Consider the following 21,977-nt stretch of genomic DNA (forward strand, 5'->3'; position numbering starts at 1 on the left):
GTGTACAGGCAACAGGGCTTACGCAACATGGGCGAGAGATGGGACGTTTTCCCATTATTATTTTTATAGAAACAGGCAGACGGCCTATGTCGGGCCTCAGGCCTAGGAGTGGTGGCCCAGTGGAGTACGCAGAGGGCACAGCCTTCTTCACAGTGCTGGAGGCATCATTAGTGCTGCGGGTGCAGTGGCATCAAGGCCTAGCGTTAATGGCCAACTAAACCCCAGTTATGTCTGTTGCACTATGCTTCCTAGTTTGCATTAGGGCCCAGTACACATTTGCTCTGCCAGTGTTGCTTTGGGCCTTGAACACTGAACAGAAGATAAATCTTAGCTGGGTCTCTGAGAGGGCAGAAAGGTGGTGGGGAAAGATGTGGACCCTTGTTTTTAGCAAAGGATAGATGAGACTGCCTGCTTCGCAAGGCAGTAGCTATCATTAGTGAACCATGAGCAGTGGCATTGTGGCACAGGACTTAGAGGGGCCTCACTGTATCACAATTATGACTGTCTGCCTTTAGACAAAGGGGCTTGAGGCCAGGGCTCATTGTCTAGTGTTAGGATTGAGAGCACCCTTAGTGCAAAGAGGGAGCAACACATGGAAACTTTTTTTAATTTAATTTTTTAGGTTTAAAGCATTTTATTGCATGATTGAAAACAATACAAAAAAATGAATACAGTTGTCTCAAAAGATATAGTGCAAAGTTTCCGCCTCAGGAGCGCCATCAGCGCGTAATATACTGCAATTATGACATCCTTCAGAGCATGGGGCCAAGTGTGTATGCGGTGACGACCATTTCAAAAACCAACAACCCCTTCCCCAACTCCCCTCCTCCCGTCCCACCCCCCAAATCCCCCATCCCCCCTCCACCCGTGTTGTGCGAATGTCTCAAACCTCTAGCACGTCTGCAACGCGCCCACTTCTCTCGTCAAGCATTCCTCCCGGGCATACTAGGTGGACGGATTAGCCGGGGACGTTAGTCGCAGTAGTCTAAGATACCGGGGACAGGTAATTTCTTTGATTTCTGACTGTAGGAGGGTATGGAAAGGCTGCCACAGCTCCTCAAACGTATCCACCTCACCCGCCACCATGAGGGACAACTTCTCCATTCCCAGAACGTGCCACAATCTATGTAACCAGCCAACAGTGTTGGGGAGCGTGGTGGTGCGCCAGTGGATGAGTATGTTCTGAATCGCCGAGCCCAAGGCGATCGCTATCTGCCTACCCTTCCTGGACCTCAGAGGATACATTAGGGCGTTGGGCAATCCTAGCAAGACATAGGATGGGAAGCGGGGTAATTCAATGTCGAAGCACTGGTCTATCTCATCTAGGATCTCCTTCCAGTAGGGGCTCAGTAAAGGGCAATCCCACAAGACGTGTGTAAGTGTGCCAATCTGTCCACATTCTCACCAAAAGGTGTTTACAATGTTCCGATTCATTTCATGTATCCTCTCAGGTGTATAGTACCAGTATGTGGATATCTTGGTGAATGTTTCGGTGAGGCCGGTGTGGTACGCAGAGTGGTGCGCCCGGTAGGAAATGTGGTCCCAGTCCGTGTGGCTCAGCGCCCTTCCCAACGCTCCCGCCCAGGATTGTAAATGTGGAAAGGGGGGGGGCTGCAAGAGCCTGTATAGATCTGAGATGAGTTTGGAGTCCGAGGAGCGCGTCACCAGCCACTTCTCATAGGATGTGAGCTTCCGGTCAGCTAGAACATGCACCTGCGGCTGAAGCGCCCAGTGACGCACCTGCAGATATCGCATTCGTTTGGTCTCAGGTAGGTGGTATTCTCGCCTGAGATCCTGAAATGATATGGCGCCGTCCGGGCCGTACATATGAAACAGCGCACTGCATCTAGCCGCTCGCCAGTGCGCGAAGGCTCCGGGTTCCATCCCAGGATGGAAGTCTGGGTTCTCAACCAGTGGCGTAAACGGTAAGGGGAAGGTGGTGAGCTCCTGCTTCGCATTCATGGCATCCCAAACTCGTAACGGGACTCGCGTGATAAAGGACTCGTAGAGGTTGGGGGGGACGGTGTGCTCTGCGTAGGAAGGGTATCTCCTGCAGGGTTCTACCCGCTACTGCCTGGTCCTGGAACAACCAGTGCTTGTCAGATTCCCACTTGCTCCATTCCACTAAATACCGCAATTGCGCCGCCTGGAAGTACTTGTGTAGATCCGGTATACCAAGTCCTCCGGAATCAGGTGCCAGCGTGGACAAGGCCCTCTTGAGCCTGGGTTTGCGGCCTTGCCAGACAAAGCGCGAGATGTCCGCTTGAGCTTGCCCGATCCACCCCTTCGGGGGTTGAAGTGGTAGGGCCCTAAATAGATATAGCACCTGCGGCAAGAGAGTCATCTTCACCGCAGCTATTCTGCCCAGCAACGACAATGTACCTTTATTCCAGCGGGTCAATTCCTCCCTGATTTTCCTACCTAAGGCCGCGTAGTTGGCCGTCACCATAGCACGTAAAGAGGGCGCCAGTAGTAATCCCAAGTATGGCACTAGGTCCTTAGACCAGCACATGGGGAAGAGACTCTGTAATTCGGCTCTCGTGGCGGTGGTCAGCGAGATGTCATGGGCTGCCGATTTCCCCATATTCATTTTAAAACCCGCCACTGCAGCGAAGGCGTCCAACTCGGCGATGCAGGCAGGGAGCGCCTTTCTTGGGTCATCGAGTGTCAAGATCACGTCGTCCGCGTATAGACTAATGGTGTGGACATACCTCCCCATCCGAACGCCCGATGCAACAGGATTCTGACGAATCCTCTGGGCGAAGGGCTCCATGTAAAGAGCGAAGAGTAGCAGCGATAACGGGCACCCCTGTCTGGTGCCCCGCTCTATCCCCATTATTTGGGAGCTGCAGCCGTTCACTCATACCACTGCGGATGGAAATCTGTAACAATTGAATATCAAAGTGCGAAATTTCTCACCTATCCCCAGTTTGCATAGAACTTTCTCTAAGTACGGCCAGTGCACCCGATCGAACGCCTTCTCCGCGTCAACCGAAAGAAGCATTCGTTCCCCAGGAATACGGGAGGCCTTTTCCAGGATATGGATCACTCTCTTGGTATTGTCAACTGTTTGCCTACCAGGAACGAACCCCGCCTGGTCCGGATCTACTAGCCCCGGCAGATGAGGTGCTAGGCGAGCCGCTAGAATCCCCGTGTACAGCTTGAGGTCCACATTTAAAAGTAAGATCGGCCGGTAGGAGCCGCACTCAGTCCTGTCTTTCCCCGGCTTGGGGATAACCGACACCGTCGCTTGGAGTAGGTGCGGGGGGATAGCCCCCGGGTCAGAAAAAGAGTTGAAGAGTCGCGTCAGCAGCGGCGCCAGTTCTGGGCAGAACGTTTTATAGAAAAGTGGGGTGTAACCATCGGGTCCCGGGGCTTTCCCATGTTTGAGTCGGGAAATAGCCGTGATCACCTCCTCGATCCGAATGTCCCGTTCCAAGTATTCTGCGTGTTCCGGAGCAAGGGCGGGAAGATCGACCGAAGCCAGGTAGTCTGCCTCTGCTTGCGCAGAGGAGGGCTCGCCGGCATATTAATCGGCGTAGTAGCGACGGAACCCGTCCGCAATTTGGCCATCCTCCGTGGCCGTCCCCCCGCCGGGAACCGAGAGCTCCGCCACCCAATGGTGTTGGTGTTTAACACGGAGCTTATGCGCCAGTAGCCGGGCGCACCTGTCACCGCCGGTGTAGTACGCGTGTTTCAAGCGCAACGCCGCGTATTCCGCTCTATCCATGTCTAGTGCAGATAGGAGTTTTCGGGTAGCTTTAAGTTGCCTCCAGACTCTAGGGGCCCCCGTTCTCTGGTGCACCTGTTCCAAATCCCTCACCTTACTCGTAAGTTTGTCTCTCTTTTGTTGCCGTTCCTTGTTTTCCGCAGAGGAAACTGCAATAAACTCACCGTGAAGCACCGCCTTCAAGGCGGCCCATTGGGTCGCTCGGGTGGTGTCATCATTGTCATTGTGCCTCCGATATTCGCCGATCGAGTCTCGTATATGTTGTACTACAGATCGCCTATGTAATAGAGAATCTCTGAGGTGCCAGACCCCTCGTGTGGGAGGCATCGGTGGTAGCTGGAAGGTGCCCGTTACTGGGGCGTGATCCGACAATGTAAGAACCCCTATTTCGAAGGCCGTTGCCAGTTCGGAGAGCGGCCCCGTCACTAGAAGATGATCTAATCTCGCGTAGGACTTATGTGCGTGTGAATAGTAGGAGTAGGCTCGGGCAGTAGGATGGAGGCGTCGCCACAAATCATGCAAATCGAGATCTCCCAAGCATGATTTACTCAGCTGCGAGATCTCCCCAGTTTGTGGGCGTCGCTGCGCCGATCTATCTAAGGATGAGTCAAAGACGATATTCAGGTCCCCTCCAATAAGTATGTGCCTATCTGGGGTGGTCGCTATGTCCTCTAGGGCCGAATTTAGAAACCGTTCTTGGTGGTCATTGGGACTATATATCGAGCCAATAGTTAACACCAAAGCTCCCATCCTGACCCTGTAAACCAGGAGCCTCCCTTTCTGTTCTGTCACTTTGTGCAAGACCTCCCTCTTAAACTTCCTAGACACTAAGATTGCAACCCCTGCTGTTTTGGTGGCGCCGGAGGAAAAGAACTGTACTGGGAATTTCGGTGATCGCAGTCTGTGGCTGTCTTTGGCTAGGAGGTGTGTCTCCTGCAAGAGACAAATGTCGGCCTGAGTGTTGTCCAGTAGGGACAGTACCGCCCTCCGCTTGACCGGGTTGTTCAGCCCTTTCACATTAAGGGTCACTATCTTAAGGGCCATCAATGACAATCGTAAGGGCAGTGCTTATGAGTCTGTCGTGTCCCCGTGGGGTCATCGCTAGTGTCAACAGTTTGAAGTGGTGTTGCGAGGTGAGAGCAAGTGCAGCAACAGTACAACACGGTTCCCGGATCCGCGTAAAAGTAGTGTGAGGTCAAAGCAAATGCAACAACAATATAGCACGGCCCCTGAACCCCCCCTCCCCCTCCCTTAGAACTATCCTCCAACACCCCAACTCCACTCCTCCCTCCCCCCTCACCTGTGATCCTCCGAACCCAAACCCCTCCCCCCCACTCCCTAATCCCTCACCCTCAACCTTTCAAAAAACACCATTGTCCCAGTCTGGTCCGTAATGGACGAGTCCGCGGAAAGTTATTTAAGTGGACCTCCAGCCACAACCTATACCCTCCCGCCGCCCCCCTTCCCCGGATCCCCCGCACCTGCAATGAAGATGAAGCCAAAACGATCTCCCCCCCGGAGTATGCTCAGGCCGTGAGGGCCACATCACCAGCCGACGTGTCCCTGGTCACCTCCTGTATTGCACTGTCCATTTCCGCACGGATAGTGGGCGAGTCAGGTCACAGGGGCGGTGTGAGGATCGCCGCCTCCGAAGCGTCTGCCAGCCGTCCCTAGTGCTGCGTCGGCGGCGAGGTGTAGGAGCGTCTTCATCTGTCGCGGTGATCCCTAATACTCCGCAAGTGCCTTGGAGGGACCGAAGCTGATGTAGAGTCCCGTTCCAACGAAAAATGAGCCGGAAAGGGTGGCCCCAGGAGTACTGCGTGTCATGTTCTCGCAGGAAATCCGTAGCTATTTTGAATGTCTTGCGTTTCTGCAGTGTGATCGCCGATAAGTCCTGAAACAGGGCCACCGGGTGACCCCGGAAACGCAGGGGCTGCTGTCGACGTGCCTCGCGGAGAATCCGTTCCTTCAGAGGGAAATCCGGCAGGAAGGCCAGGATATCCGGTGGAGGTGCCGAGGCTCTCTGCGGCAGGCCCACTCTGTGTGCTCTATCAATTCTCACAGGGAAGTCCCCAGGTTCGCCCAGTATTTCTCGAAACAGGTCCCGCAGGTAGGCGGCTGTTTCCTCACCTTCTTCTTGGGACGGCACGCCCCGGACCCAGATGTTGTTGCGCCTGGACCTGTTCTCGAGATCCTCAGCGTGGGCCTGGAGATCTATCTGTTGATCTCTGATCCGCAGGACCTCCTGCTGCAGGTGCGCGATCTCCTCGTCGCGGGAGTGGCCGGCTTCCTCCACAGTGGACACTCTCTTTCTCCAAGGGAGTCGACCACCCTTCTCACCTCGCGGACCTCCCTGGCCACTTCCTGCTTCAGCGCTTGGAAGTCTTCCCTTAGGGAGCTGAACAGCGACTCCAGGAAAGATTTGGTCACCGGAGGTTCATCCCCTCCGCGCCTCGAGAGCTGTTCGAGGGGCTCGGGGCTGGCTGGCCCCTATCCTGTCTCGGGGCTCCCCTGCCCAGCATTTCTGGCAAGGTGCGGTCTCCTTTCTTACCCACTTTGTTGCCTGACATTGTGGAGGAGGGGATGTGCGGCAGGTGGGTTGACACTCACAAAGGCCTGCATGATGTGGTGGTGCTAGGGGCCGAGGTGTCCTGCAAGGCCTGGGCACAGCGGCACTCCCACGGGTATCTCTTCACAGGCACACCCCGCTCAGCGTGCTCTCAGGACCACGAGAGCTTCGACTCAGGGGGGCAATATTGGTCCGCTCTCAGCAGCAGGGCGCCTCCCCCGCGTCGTGGAACAGGAGTAGAGTTCCGATGTTGTTGACTGCAGAGTAATCCTCCCCCCTCCTGCAGGCGAACCACCGCGTGCTCGGGCCACTAACCTTTCCTCCCGGCCGACAGTCAGGCAGTGCCCCTCCCGCCGGAGTCAGGGTCGACCTCTACAGCACAATAGCGAGAGGGGTTGCGAGTCAGTCCCCCTCTCGGCGTCCGTCGGCCACTCCAATTACCATGCTTGTATTACAGCGTTGAGGGGCGTCCCGTGCCCCCGAGGGGCGCCCGGGGGGAATCCCCGCTGCAGCTGCTGGGCTTCGGCTCTGTAAGGAGAGGGCACGCAAACAGAGGCCTACTACCGGCTGGGGCTTGCGTGATGACACTGCGTCACAGGCCCAGAGGGGATGGTCACTCGGGAGCTAGGCCAAGGCGGGGGTCGATCGTCGCGCCCCCGGCCGTCGAGGTGTCCATAAGTGCTCCCTGGTCCCCAATCGTCTTCACCCTTCAATTAGGCCGTCTGATAGGGGAGGTCTGGGGGCCGGTGATCAGACACGGGCCTTCTGGTCCGCCCGATCCCCGTTCTCGCGCAGCTGTCCTCCGCCGGCTCCTCCCCTGTCTCACTCCCGCCGGAGCGCCACACGTACCGCTCGATGCCTCCGCCTTCGGGTCCCGCCAGCGGTTCGTGCTGGGTCCGCTGCCGACCCGTAGGTCTCCGCTGCGTCACTGGTGCTGTTCTCGGACGCTCCGGTGGGCAGCGGCCGCAGGCCCTCCGGATCTCCACCGGCTCCTCAGTCGTGCCTCGCTCCGGGGCCCTTCCGGTTCTGCGCCGCTGGTGTTGCGGGGCTTCTAGGGACTTTGGCCAGTACCGATGTTTACTCGACTCTGCACCCGGCGTCGTTACCGCTCGATCCGGGGGAGATCAGCGTTAGATCGGTGCAGGGGCTCCTGGATCACAGGAGCTCACAGAGAGAGCGTCCTCTCAGCCCGCCATCTTGGCCACGCCTTAATTTTATTTTTTAACTGAAACAGTCTGTTTCAACATTAGAATAAGGGCCTGCCATGAGTGGAAGGGGTGTAAGATGCAGGAGACAGCCTGCTTCTCAGTGCTGCAGCTGCAGTTGCATTGGTACCCAGGCTTACAACATCCCAATTATGATATCTAGTGTTTTTTAGTTACAGAATAATATCCCCTGAAATGTTCTATTATGTTATTCGGATTTATATAGCGCACAGCTGCCCCATTAAAGGGCATCCCGGCGCTGCCAGCATCCGAATCGATCTAAACACCAAGACAGTAGAGCGCTGAAGAATAGAAAAAGCGGCCAAGGAGGCTAAATTGAAGGAAAAAGCAGTGTTTTATTAGCTTTCCTGAAGTCCAGCAGACATTCCATTTTACGGATTTGAACAGATAGAGTTCCATAGCTTCGCTGCCAAGCAGCGAAAGGACCGCCCCCGCGCGAAGACGTTTCACACGGGGAAGAATGACCAGGTGCTGCCCCAATGAGCATAGCTGGCGCAGAGGAACATATGGGGTCAGTAAGTTACCGAGCAGGCTAGGCGTAGCAAGCTTCAGAATCTTAAAAGAAAGACACAACGTCTTAAATTGAATGCGCTCAGCCATGGGAAGCCAGCGAAGTCTCCAAATGGCGCCAGCAGAGGGGCTGGACCTCGGGAGCCCCAACAAGGCTCTGGCTGCAGCGTTTTGAACATGCATCTGTGTTATTTTAGCCTGATTGGCCTCTACTAGAAGAGAACGAGCATAGTCCAATCGGGAAAGAATAACTGACTGGACAATCAGCTGGCGCGCTGGTGAGTCAAAAAACTTCAAAAGGGGCTTAAGACCCCGCAGGAGGCCAAAACAGGTGCCTGCAACTTTTTTGGTATGAACTTGAAAGCTGAGTGAGGAATCAATCCATACCCCCAGATTCTTAACCACTTCTTTGGTTAGGAGTACTCCCCAGGCCACTCTGCCACCATCGCTCACTCCACAAGCTCGAATTCTTCCCTACTAACAAAACCTCGATTTTGTTTGCGTTGCACTGTAAGCAATTAGTGGTCATCCATTCTGCAACGCCAGCCAAGGCCACCTCTAAACTTAGAGGCATTCAAGGTGGAACGTTCAGCCAGGGCCACCACCAGCTGCGTATCATCAGCATAGGAGACCGTGGTGAGGCCCCACTGCCTGACGACCGCTGCAAGAGGCTGGACATACAGATTAAACAGTGAGGGACTTAGCGCCGAGCCCTGTGGCACACCCTGTTTGATGGAATGAGCCTGAGAAAGAAATGGGGGGGCTGACACTCGGAAGGATCTTTCGGTCAGAAATGATCAGAGCCTTTCCAAAGCCAGGCCTGCCACACCCACCTCCTCCAGCCGCTGTAGCAGAATGCCATGCGAGACAATATCAAGGCGGCACTAAGATCAAGCAAGATCCTTACCGCCGTCTGACCGGAATCGAGGATGGTCCGCAGTTGTTCAGTCATGGCCAGTAGAGCCGTCTCCATGTTGTGTCCCGGGCGGAAGCCATTTTGAGATGGATCCAAGATATTGTTGGTACTCAAAAAATGTGTTAGTGTATTATTAACATGCATCCCTGCTTTCTTAGCCACCCAAGGAAAGAGAGATATTGGCCCGAAGTTTTAGTTTAGCCGGGTCAAGCGATGGTTCTTTGAGAATGGGGGATACCCATGCCTGTTTCCATGGCCCCGGGACGATTGCCGTGGAAAAGGAAGAATTGACTATCTGGCATAGCGGGGCCAGGAAATGAGAGAGTAACACCCTAAACGGAACCAGCTTTAGAGGGTCGGCCGGAGAGCCAGATTTTACTTTCCTGCTCAGCCGAATAAACTCATTCTGTGAAATACTGGGGATAACTGCTAAAGAAAGCTGTGTCAGAGGTCTAGAATGAGCAGTAGGAGAGGGAGAGGTCCCTTGTAAGAAGGACCAATAGATGGTACGAACTTTCTCAACAAAGAAAGTGGCCAGATTCTCACACTGCTGTTCAGATGAAAGAGCGGAAGCCAAGTTTTTCCTAGCCCTGAGGTCTTTAAGGATCTTAAAGATACATTTGGCCGGGTTGGGGCTAAGCTTGGTTTTATTGGCATAGTAGGCCCCTCGAACCTTCCAAATGGTTCTGTGGTAGTGTTTAATCTTGGTCAAATAGCATGCTTTGTTCCCGGGGTCGTAGTCCTTTCTCCACTCTCGTTCTGATCTCTTACAGGCCTTCCTTAAGATGGTCAATGAGTCATTAAACTGATCGGATAATCTCTATACCCTGCGCTCAGCCGTGCACCTCCAGTTCCCCCTATTCTTGCCATAAATCTCTATGGAGAGGGCGGGGGACACGACATCAGTACATTTTGCTTAGGGGGTCTCAGAGTAAAAATGTTTGAAGACCTCTGGTCTTTAGTCATATACAGCATAGCTTTACTGTGTGTACATGTGTGTGCTTAGACTGTAAATAGTGTAAACCCTAGAGGCAAGTGTGGTTGTGGATGTTGAAGGTTATAGCATGTAAAATTTACAAACTAGTAAAATTTAGAGAGCAATTAGGACTTCATGGTATAGAGGTTAAGTACTGAGTGCACCTGATTTGGGTTACAGAGGCACGTTTCAAGATGGGTTGTGGTACAAACCCTGTTCCAAAAAACTTGATCTCTGAGAAAAGCCAAAGCTTCTGTTGACAATATTCCGTGGATGTTTAAGCATGTGCCTATGTTCAATAGTTATAATACAATGCTATGGATGAATTATATGTAACAAGGATGTTTATCTCCAGAACCTCTGTGAAGATTTTGAGTGATTGCAGGTAGTTTATAATGTACAATGTAGGGATGAGCTCAAAGAGGTGGTTTAACTCAACCTGGGTTTTCTAAGCATGTCTCAAAGGTTGCATGCCATTCTTCTAATCTCAGGAATGTGTATAGGGGATTTTTCCAAATTACAGAGGGTTGTCAGTAGGGCCTGGCAGAAGGTAGCAGATGCATACCTATCAGCTTGTTGCCTTAAAGTTGCAAGTCATGTGAAGCCTTTGTGAGGGTGATCATTGCATAGTGAAATAGTTTAAACTCCTTTTGTGGAGGTTTGAAGATAAAGACCCCATTAAAGTTTATGGAGGCATTTTTTAGGTGGGTGAATACCAGTAGAAAGAGGGTAACATCCACCAAATGGGGTTGACTTGACAGATATGCTGAGTCCCCAGCTTGTGGTCATAAGTTATGTGCATTATCACTTAATCGGTGGTGTAGCTTGTTGGATTACTTCAAGTCCACAAACCCAATAGAACGCGGTCTCAATAGGTGCATGATATCATCAGCTGTGTCATCAGTAGTGTCAATTGAGATGTCCTTAATGATGTCATGCAAAATGTCAAGAGTGATGTAACAACGTTGACTCCGGATATGATGTCATTAGAGAGTGGAGCCATGTAAGTCCCCTCCAATCCACATTCTATTTGTATGTGGTGCTTGTACAAGCATTACAACACCGAAGAATGTGACTCCTGCCAGCGGTTGAAGCAGAAGGTGCTGCAGTAGCGACGTATGAAGCTCCTGACGGCGCGGTTGCCACTGACTCACAGTTACTCATGGCGTCTCTCATCTTCCCGGTCTGCAGTTGCCTGTCCAGAGGTCGTTCCTGTGAGCATCACTCTTTATCCCGGGGTCGACAGCAGCAGTCCCAGACTCTGACTACCTTTCACAGTAAGCATTGTCGCAGTAGATCTAAGTTCTTTGGCTCCTTCGACGCGCAACATGGATTCCGGAGGCTCTTCATGCCTCATCACTGAGACCTCTAAACAGCAATCGCTTCCACGCCTCCCCATTTTTCCTGGAGCCAGGGCGCAGCTATTGTCATTATTTCCAGAGGCTAATAGTGGCGAACTGAACAAGATGATTTTGGACGGACCCAGGCGGAGAGCTTACTTGTCAGGTGTGGAATGGACTCCACTGATTGGTTGATCCATGGCATCTGCTGTAGCATTACGTAGATGGACATGACTTCGGACGTTTGGATTTTCTGAACTGCCCCGTCAGTTTTACTTGACATGCCGTTTGGTGGTGTTCCACTGTTTGGTGCCGACGCATATGATGCCTTATATAGGTTTAGGGACAGACCCTTAACCTCCTTGTTTCTCTTCTTCTCATTCTTTGGTTAGAATGGGATGTCCCTGTATAAGGGTTTCCTTTTTTGTCTTTGATCCTTCAACGCAGCTCTTATGGGAGTTTTGTGGTATCAGTCGCCAGATGCGGTGTTCCTGCCTTGGCTGACCCCCTTTATCGTTCGGTTCTTCTGGTGTTGGTGCCTAGTTGTCCTTCTTGAGACTCTACATGAGGTGTTTTCCTCCCCATAGGTGGGGTTTTTGGATTCACCCTACTGTGGGAATCCTCTGTCACAAGGTTTAGTTCCTTCTCTTGTGACATCGGTCACTTGGGCTTATTGCACTTTGTTCTTTTCATTGACTGTGGGTCTAGGATCCTGCTAATCCTGCCCGTTATTACACTGAAAATTCAGTTTCCTTGTTTACGGTTTTCTTTTGACATCCTCTTGTCTCGCCCTTGTGAATCTATCATGTGTAATGGTACACAGTTTTTGGTTTGCACTCTTTTGGAGTTTTTTTCCCCTCTGCATCCCTCTATGCAGAGACTTATTATTAGATTGTTGCAGTTGCGACGTAGTTTTTCTTGAGGCATTTCTTTTCTGATCTCAAGGTAATTTCTCCATTCGGTTCATCACTCTTCTCCTGTGGGATACAGTCTGTTTACATCTTTGTAGACGTGGTGTTGCGCACACCTTTATTGCATTATGTTACCGCTTCTGGTTGAAGGTTGGAGCTGGCTGTCTTCATGGAGATATTTGTTGCCTACAGCCATCCAACCCTGAATGCGCCCGATCTCAGAAGCTTCCCAGGGTCTGGCCTGGTTCATATTCGAATGGGAGCCAACCTGGACATACCAGGTACTGTTCCCCCCTCTATTATGGTTCTGTTATCCTCTATGCTTTACTGCAGTTACGAGATCATTGTAGAGCCCTGTGATCTGTTCTTCTTTGGAAGACATGCATATGTGTATATCCGTTCTATGTGTATATTTATGTGCCCTTGTTGGCCTTGCGATCGGATTTTCTTTCCCTCGTCTAAATTGTGGGTGATAATTCCCACTGTATATCCTGTTGGGTAGCTTCCAGATGTCTATTTGTTTTCTTCATTTTGACCTTCCAGGTCCCTTGTTTTTGTGCATGTTTGTTGACAAGTGTTCCCTTTCATGTCTATTCCACTTGGGGAGTATATGCCTATTTGAATACTTCTAGCAGGCAACGTTGTCTTTTCAGCCAAGTTCCCTGCAATATTCTTGGTGGGGCGATCCCCTTTTTTTTCACTGTTATATAGCCAAGTGCTTGGAGCTGGTTTCAGTTCTGTGTCTCTCTCTGTACACAGAGTACCCATAAGGTGTTTGTCGCCCATGTCCTATTGGGCTGAGAAATATTCACCTACATATATATTAGTAGAATGGAGTTTCAGTTTTTACATGTATACATAATTACTTTTATGGCCATATCTTATTTACTCTGGCCTACACGCACTCATAGAACTGAGTCATTTTGGTCTGGTATGATTAACTTTTATTTCTGCCAGATCCATTTCTGTTTCGTTTTCTTCCCTTATATCCACCTTCCGGTGGTCATTTGAAAAAAGCGAGGGAAAAGCGATTTTTCTCCAAGGAGGGACTACTTGTTCGTTTTGTGTATGCTCCCTTTCTCTAAGGCCTAGTCGCTTCCGGCATTAACCACGAGTGGGGGAAATATAAAAAAAAAAAGAAAAAACGTACCTGTCCGCCAGCCGGGTCCCGTGTTTTCTTTGTGCCAGTCCGGCTTGGCGCCTTCTCTCGATCCCCTGCCTCTGGCAGGAACAGGAAGCAGGCAGCCTCCCGCATCTTCCCTAAACGAATCACAACGCTGGATGCGTTAAGCACGATCGTTTGTGGAAGGTGTTGGAAGAACTTAAAGTGGAGGAGGCCATAATTTCTTTTTTAAGGCAACTTTATGCTGGGGCAAGGGCCAGGGTGAGATTTGGAACTGGAGGAGAGTGCACCAAGCCCTGCCACGTGAAGCGTGGAGTGAAGCAAGGGTGCGTTCCTGCGCCCCTTCTTTTTAACTTATACACCAATGACTTAGAGGATGTTTTGGTGTCTAAAGTCATTGACTCACCCAGAATTAATTTTAAACAAGTGGTGTCCCTATTATATGCGGATGATGCCGTCATCATGGCCAGGACAGAGAGAGGTCTGCAGACAGCCCTAGATGCCTATATTAATTTCATGGACTCTAGGGGTCTGAAACTGAATGTGAAAAAAACTTTCGTGATGACGTGCGCCAGGGGTAAATCCAAAACCTGTAAGTTGTTTGCAGGCAGGGAGAAAGTGCAGGCATTTAAATCCTTTTCATACTTAGGAGTAGTTCTTGAAGGTGGGGGGCATTGGGGTCCGGCCATTAGGAGTAGGACCTTGTCCTTTAAAAAAGCGACTGCAGCACTTATGGCTTTTTCGCGAAAGATGGGCAAAAGACCCCCTGAAATTTTACTTAAAATATTTATGGCCAAATGTGTTAGTACGGCCATATATGGTGCTATATGGTGCTGGTGTTTGGGGCATCCAAGACACCAGGGAAATACAAACAGTAGAAAATGCTTTTCTAAGGTTTATTTTAGCTGTACCTTTTAGTTTATCTGTGTATAATTGTCACGCTGAGCTGGGTGTTCGTCATATCAGTGATCTGATAGCGATGCAACCACTGTTACTTTGGCACAGGGTTTGGACTGCAGTTGACTTGGAGCTGAACAGAGAGATTATCCGCGATGTTATGGCCCTGGATAAATCAAACAAAATAGCATGGCTATCCTATATTCAAAAGTTTTGCCAAGATATGGGGAAACCTGAGTTCTTTACCGCACCAGAGGGGCTATGTAAGATCACGAGGAAAGATCTAAAGAATAATTGCTGGTACCATCTGGAATCCCTGCGGCTCGGGGTAGAGCTCAATAAGGGCTCGGTTGTGCGGCACCAAATGTCGCTAGTATCTGGTAACATGCAACCCTACTTGAATTGGTGCACCAAGGGATTTGATAGGTTTTTACTCACAAGGTTTAGATTCGATATCTTCTTTTGCCTTGTTTCATTTCCAAAAACTAATGATTGGACCAAAATGCTCTGTAAGTGCCCATGTGATGGGGTGGCCGACCAATCAACCCTTCATGTGATTTGCTTTTGTGGATTTTACTGTAAAGAGAGAGCCCGATGGATTAAACCGTTTCTGAAAAATAGCGGAACATGGTACCAGTGCCGCCCAGCCTTACTGTATCTTCAGTTGTTACATGATGAATTGTGTGTGGCCACTATGGCCGGTTTTCTAAAAAGTGTATTCAGAAAAAGGAAAAGTTTAATGTGTTTTTAAATTTGCTGTACCTATAGTTAATCCTTAAACGTAACAATATATATGTGACAAGCTTTGTTTTTCTATGCACAATATGTATTGATTATTTTTTGTGTTGCTGCTTTTATGATTTTAAAATTTTGCTAAAATCGAATAAATCTTTCCTACTACACTGATACACACAACGCTGGATGTATGATAGTACATCGCACACGTTTTCAACGCGTGCTTTTACAACACGGTTCCCACATCGCAAAGACTGTAACATCGCAAGTTTTCCCAACGCATGGCGTTTCAAGCCAACGCCGTTTACCATATTGCGAAACCCATTAGTTCGCACACTGATAAATTGGACGCCATACAACGCATATGGTGCTCGTATACTCCCTGGAATGCGGCTACCGCGAAACCAGGTCTTTGTTTGTGGTGGGTTAATATTTTAGTAGCGGTACAGTACCGGAGTATGGTTAAAAGTAAAAACTGGATTGCCCGAGAAATGAAGAATCTGTGAAATGTTAATTGCAGTGTATGTTTACGCTCCCCCTCCAAGATTGCACATAAATCCATGATTGCATCAAACTCCTTTGAAACCAAAAGTCAATGTTGTAATGAATCCCCCTCTCCCAAGTATGCCACAAAACCCAACATGCCCCTTATCGTGTTTGTCTAGTCTTCGTCATCTTCGTAACCAGACAATGTCCGCAATATGTGTAAAAATTTCTGTAGCGTTTACGTCTAAGGTGTAACCAGTGTAATAATGTAAACAAAGAAAAGGCTAACAAACTGTGGCATTTTTGTAATCTAAACATTGTTATAGCATTTCCTTGCATGAAGCAATAAGCAATAACGAGTTGAAAATCAGACGTGGCATATTACCTCCCCCTATTAATCTATTGTTATATATATGCAACCAAGGTTAGTTCTATGAGGCTTACCACTGAGGTATGTGAGGGTCGAAAGTTTGAATCCTGGAAAGGGTCAATTAGCATTCCATTCTTCCGAGGTCGGTAAATTAAGCATCATTACACTGGAAAATGTTAATACCCCTTATTTATAGCGCTTAGAAAAGGCATAAGTGTAGTGTGAAAACCTTGTAAAAACAGAATAATTAATAAAATACCTACATAATGTGTGGTGATTCTATCACTCAAAGTGGCCATCGTGTATTTTATTTTTAGCCTTCCTGCGGCGAAGTGCTCTCGTCACGCGGAAGACACGCACCCATCCAAAGCTCGTGCAGTTTTTAGGTTTTGACTAGCAAATGCATGCGTACGAAGTACGCATGCGCTAGGAAAAATCTTATGATCTGTGTGTGGAGTCGGGTCTACGCCCCCTCCTCCCATTGGCTAGCTCCATAAATGGAGGCTAGCCATTGGGAGAGGGCTCTGTCCGTCAATCTCGGACCAGATTCCGGGGCGTTCCCGAGAATTTTTGGCTTTTGGCGACGTCACGCTACGTCAGCCAAAAGCCGGGAACGCCCCTGAATCTGGTCCGGCATTGCCGGCACCTGCCTACTTATTTGGCCGATTTTCGAGTATTTTGTCTTCTGGCAGGTGCCCACCCTGCCAGGGACCTTGCCGCTGTTGTGGTACCCCGAGCGAGTGCCCACCTCGCCTAATATTTAGATTTAAGGCCGGTGCCCACCCGGCATTGCTCCGTGTATTCACCGCCGCGGCCCCGAGTGAGAGGAGGAAGCAGCGCCCGCCTTCAAGCCCGGGCCACGCTGGGATTGGCCCAGCCGGCCGAGCCCCCTTCCGCGTCATCGCAGGAGGAGGAGGAGAGAGCCGGAAGGAGGAAGCAGCCTGCACCGACCGTCCCGAGGCTCCCGAGCACAGGAGGAGCCCCGGGGAAAGAGAACGCCCCTCGGCGGCCCCTGAGAGTCCCGAGGAGAGGGAGCTCAACTACAACTACATTGTTGTTTAGAGCCTAAGAGGGCTCTGGGGGCAGTTCGGTACTGAAAGCCTTGCGAGGCTCAGGGGGCCACCTTGTTGAGAGACTTTCCACGGCCGCGTCCATTGGTCACCGCTTCCCCCGGGTTCTCTTTCGGAACATCGTGTATCCCTCCATTGTCCGACTATCAGCTCACGCTTGAGCCCTTGGTGTCTAATGACAAGACGGTGGACGGCCTCAGCTCTCTGCATCTTGCCTTCTGGAGCGGCGCCGCATCTTTGGAGACAACATTCTGAACATAGTAAAGAGACATCACAGGGCTTTCCTGGAGTCTTTGGATTCTCGGTTGGTAGTGCCTGATGACAGCATCACCCGCTGGCACCCTCGCTTTAATGTAGATACTGTACCAGATATTCCTGCTGCTGAGCTCCCGCTGCCTCCACAGGTCAATACGTTGACGACAGCGCAAGACGTGCTGAACTTGGCTCGTGGCATGATGACACCCAAGATGGAAAAAGCTCTCGCAAATCTGGCCTTGCGGACTGTGGAATCTAACGTGGCAGAGACGAAAGAAGCGAACCCAGTGAAACCGGGCCCCGTCGCCAGCGTTCCTGTGGCCTTGAAGGGAGTTCCAGAGTCCCTCCTGGAGAGGATCCGAGCAAAGGAAGCTCAGAAGATTCAGGCCTTAATGACCCGGAACCCTCAGCAAGAAGAGCGCCTCGCTGTGATGTCCAGGCTTCCAGAAATGGCCCGGATATTGCGAAACGTCTTTGTGTCTGAGAAGAAGTCAGCTCTGACCATGGAGGTCTCCTGCAACAGAGTGATCGGCAGCTATCGCTCCTCAATGACTCAGAGAGAGATGGAGAAACACCTTCGCCTCCTCGCTGAACTGGTGCCCAGCTGGCTTGGCATTCACACGATCCGTAAAGAAACTTACTTGAAGTTGGATAAGACCGTGGAACTCTGCGTTGTTGTGGAGGCTCTGGATAAGAAAGTGAAGGAAGAAGAAAGACTGTAACCTCTGCGCTTTCGCTTGGACTTTATTTACACTGGAATGGGACTTTGAGCTTTGCACAGCCCTTTCAAAGCGTTACATGACTGAGCAGACTTTTACTATTGCAGCAGATCAGTTTTGGAAATTTAGTATTTGTCGTCAGTAATACTTGATGCAGATTGTGCATTTTGTTTGAAGTATGTTGCAAGATTATTGGTACCTGGAAATTGCTGTTTTGGTCCGCTTCTACGGGTCTTTCAAACCTTGTTTTTGCTGATACGTTTTCCAATTTTTCTACAGCAGATGCCCCCTATTAAAAATGCTTTAATCGGCCAAGATTTTAGATTCAAAATAGATAATTCTTGACCAAGCTAGTCGAACAATGTCAGCAAGACTATTTAATTGTTTGTCTGTGGTCTTGGTGCACTGTACAATCTATCAACTATAGTCTTCTCAAGGATGTGGCTGATGTGAGATGGGTTGGATTGGTGGGGAAGGCAAGGGTCAATACTAGATTTGTTCGTTTGCACCACATGTAAATATGAATAGGGGTTTGGGGGTTAAAACCACCTTTTAGAATCATGAAGTTTCTAGTCCCTTTTTATAGAGCTAGCCATGTTAATTTGCACATTTTTGTATTTTTATTAGCCTATTATGTTTGGGTCTAACCTTTGTGCCATCTGTTCAGCCTGTTTGTATGCAAAATATTGTTTTAATTAAAAAGATCCCACAGATCCACTATGCAGTATTTGCGCAGGGTGGGGAGGGGTGGTAAAAGGCAGTGGTTGCTGCATTAATGGAGGTGGATCAGTCTTCGCTGCGCCGCTCCCCGGGCGGGTTCGAAACTGCGGCTGCCTGCAACGTTTAACCTGCTTCCGTTACGGGGCAGTTAAAGTGTTGCACGCGACAGCAAAACGCATCCAATAATGACGTGTGTTTCCTGATGACAGCCGTGGCAGCCATGATTTACTTCCTGAGTTAGGTACTGTGGGTGGTGTTATTCGTTTGCAGTTGTCTATGTGAAGAAACGATCTGCTTCTGCTGAGGATCACCGGTGAAAATCAACCTGCGTGGAGCCGGGACACTGAGCATCCTATCCTTGCCCCACTTCTTCCTCTATCGGTTTGCCACCAGCGGACCGGGCCTCCATCATTGATGGACGCCAAAGCTTCGCTTTGCAGATTTGCTGCCCTGTCTCCGGTGTCGATGAGAGACGGAACAAGCTGTGCGGGCCAAGAACCTGCGCCAGAAACACGAGCGAGTTCAAAGCGAATGAAACAAAGAGACACCTGATGTCTTCTAACCAGTGTGTAGTGATGAATGTCCACACGTGGATTTATTTCTAGTGCGTTTATTCAGTAACAATCACCAAAGGTGCTCCCAGCTTGACAGGACCGAAAACCTCAACATTCTAATGCTGCCTTCAGGGACAGCTACAGGTCATACCAAGTGGGCAGGAGAAGGGAGGGGGGGAACAAGGGAGTATGGAAGATACCAAGTGCCAAGTTACAACACATCATCCTCCCTAAGGAGACAAAGGGGGGAAAGGGGAAGGGGGTCTGGCTTGCTCATGAGGAAATTATGAAATAAGTAAATGGGCTTTTCCGATCCTTAAAGGAGAAATCTGAGTGAGTTATTAACTAACTTCCTTGATTTAGAATTAGATAAAGTATTCAAGGGTTTCCTGCGCAACGTGGAGGGTGCGCGCAAGTAAAGTATTGGATAAGGGTACAACCCAATCGATAGTAATGTGACTGGTCTCTGAATTCCCAAAAGGCACCCACTGACCCTGGCTCAGCTCCGTTTCCCTCGTCGCCACAAATGTAGTGATGAATGTCCACACGTGGATTTATTTCTAGTGCGTTTATTCAGTAACAATCACCAAAGGTGCTCCCAGCTTGACAGGACCGAAAACCTCAACATTCTAATGCTGCCTTCAGGGACAGCTACAGGTCATACCAAGTGGGCAGGAGAAGGGAGGGGGGGGGAACAAGGGAGTACGGAAGATATCAAGTGCCAAGTTACAACACAGTGGCACAGGTGACCGGGCGAGCAGCGCACACCAAGGCTTGGCGACACAAGAGGAGGAACTCAGAGAAAGGATTCCTCATCCCAGCGCGACCTGTGGCAGCTGAGCCCTGCGGGTGGTGGCGCATGAGTACAAGAGTAGAGACGACTGACTGCCCCTGACTGCATAGGTTACAAAGCGTCCCCCAGTGGGATATGGCTGGCGTACAATCCTGAGGTGTTCAGCAGCTGACGCGGTGTACGATCCAATCAAACACATTCATTTTCATTCCTGTGCTGAGCCCGGGTAGAAAATAACATTCTGGGGAACTTTACGGCTGTTGTAGCACTGATTTGCTCACACTTGCAACGTCTTAAAACAAACCAGCAACGGCTGAAGCGGCCTCCAATCAGAGCAGCGGCCTCGTTTTAAATGTCACAGGAGTTCATTGAGAGTAAGGGACCAGGTGACCCCTTGGCTCAGCACTGCTGAGGGGCGGTGAGGGGAGCCCCTGGGTATAATTCACCTAAGGAGCCGAGCCGGGCTTCACTGTTGAATCAGCAGCAACTCCTGAAAGATGGAGACCGGCCCTGTCCGCCTCCACCACAGGTCCCTAAACTCTGGGTACTAGGGCACAAGGCCGCGCGCCTTTTATGCCCATTCAGGGCATACAATGAATCCATTTAACCTGAAAGTTCTCGGAGTTAGTGCATTATTTTGAGACAGAATGGCTTGAGACAGAAAGAGGCAAGCATTGCTCACGGTTTCAAAGCTGAACTGTCTGGAAACGGAGAGAAATATCGGGTTAAATCAATCCATTTTACTCTCTGCAGGTGCGTAAAACAAGCATATGCAAAGACCACTATGATACGATTCCTGCGCTTTATGCCAGCGGGACATCCCAGGCACCGGAGCGAGTCCTGTACATTAAATAGCGAGTGGAAACGGTGGCCCTCATGTCACTCTAAAGTCCACCAGTGACCAGGGGGGAGTGAACCGGTCTTGCTGCCGCCCACACTCTGCGTGATAGCACACCTCTGCGAGCCCCTGCCGCCCCCCGCCCTGCTCTACTGGGCCCTGCTGCTGCTCTGAGCCCCGGAGAGCTCCGCGCTGGCAGACTTCTCAGGTAAGACCCTCTCTGCTTCCCAGCCTGCCCTCTCCCAGCCTGCCCTCTCCCAGCCTGTCCTCTCCCAGCCTGTCCTCTCCCAGCCTGCCCTCTCCCAGCCTGCCCTCTCCCAGCCTGCCCTCTCCCAGCCTGCCCTCTCCCAGCCTGCCCTCTCCCAGCCTGCCCTCTCCCAGCCTGTCCTCTCCCAGCCTGTCCTCTCCCAGCCTGTCCTCTCCCAGCCCGTCCTCTCCCAGCCCGCCCTCTCCCAGCCCGCCCTCTCCCAGCCCGCCCTCTCGCAGCCCGCCCTCTCGCAGCCCGCCCTCTCGCAGCCCGCCCTCTCGCAGCCCGCCCTCTCGCAGCCCGCCCTCTCGCAGCCCGCCCTCTCGCAGCCCGCCCTCTCCCAGCCTGTCCCCTCCCTGCCCTCTCCCAGCCTGTCCCCTCCCTGCCCTCTCCCAGCCTGTCCTCTCCCTGCCTGTTGTCGTGTCCCAGTGGCAGCAGGCAAGAGCGTGCACTGCGTCCCCGAAGTAACAGCCCTAAAGCAAGCAAGAAGTACGCCCCCCTCCCACCAATCCCTGATAGGTAGTGGAAACTGTCCAAACTGGGGTGCAGACATACCCCTCTCACCTTTCGGCCTGGTCCCACTGCACCAGCCGCACTACTTCCCTACTGACCGTTCTCCACTTCAGCTCCATCTAAATTACAATTCCTGCTTGTGACCCTTTTGCCTGCTTGTGCTTGTTTTCGTGACCCTGTTGCCTGCTTGTGCCTCCGTGTGCCCCTGTTGCCTGCTTGTGCCTCCGTGTGCCCCTGTTGCCTGCTTGTGCCTCCCTGTGCCCCTGTTGCCTGCTTGTGCCTCCGTGTGCCCCTGTCGCCTGCTTGTGCCTCCGTTTTCGTGCCCCTGTCGTCTGCTTGTGCCTCAGTTTTCGTGCCCCTGTTGCCTGCTTGTGCCTCCGTGTGCCCCTGTTGCCTGCTTGTGCCTCCGTTTTCGTGCCCCTGTTGCCTGCTTGTGCCTCCGTTTTCGTGCCCCTGTTGCCTGCTTGTGCCCCTGTTGC

The 21,977-nt window shown here is 51.1% G+C and overlaps 1 protein-coding gene and 1 pseudogene across 1 annotated transcript in view; both read left to right on the forward strand.

Annotated features, from left to right (window-relative positions):
- The window catches only part of NAA16 (N-alpha-acetyltransferase 16, NatA auxiliary subunit), a 772,708-nt gene that overhangs the window by 443,608 nt on the left and 307,123 nt on the right, over nt 1-21,977 (forward strand). The window lies entirely within an intron of this gene.
- LOC147698345 (DNA replication factor Cdt1 pseudogene) lies at nt 1,708-18,170 on the forward strand (annotated as a pseudogene).

Source organism: Lissotriton vulgaris, chromosome 8 (assembly GCF_964263255.1).
Source record: "Lissotriton vulgaris chromosome 8, aLisVul1.2, whole genome shotgun sequence".
Lineage (NCBI taxonomy): Eukaryota > Metazoa > Chordata > Amphibia > Caudata > Salamandridae > Lissotriton > Lissotriton vulgaris.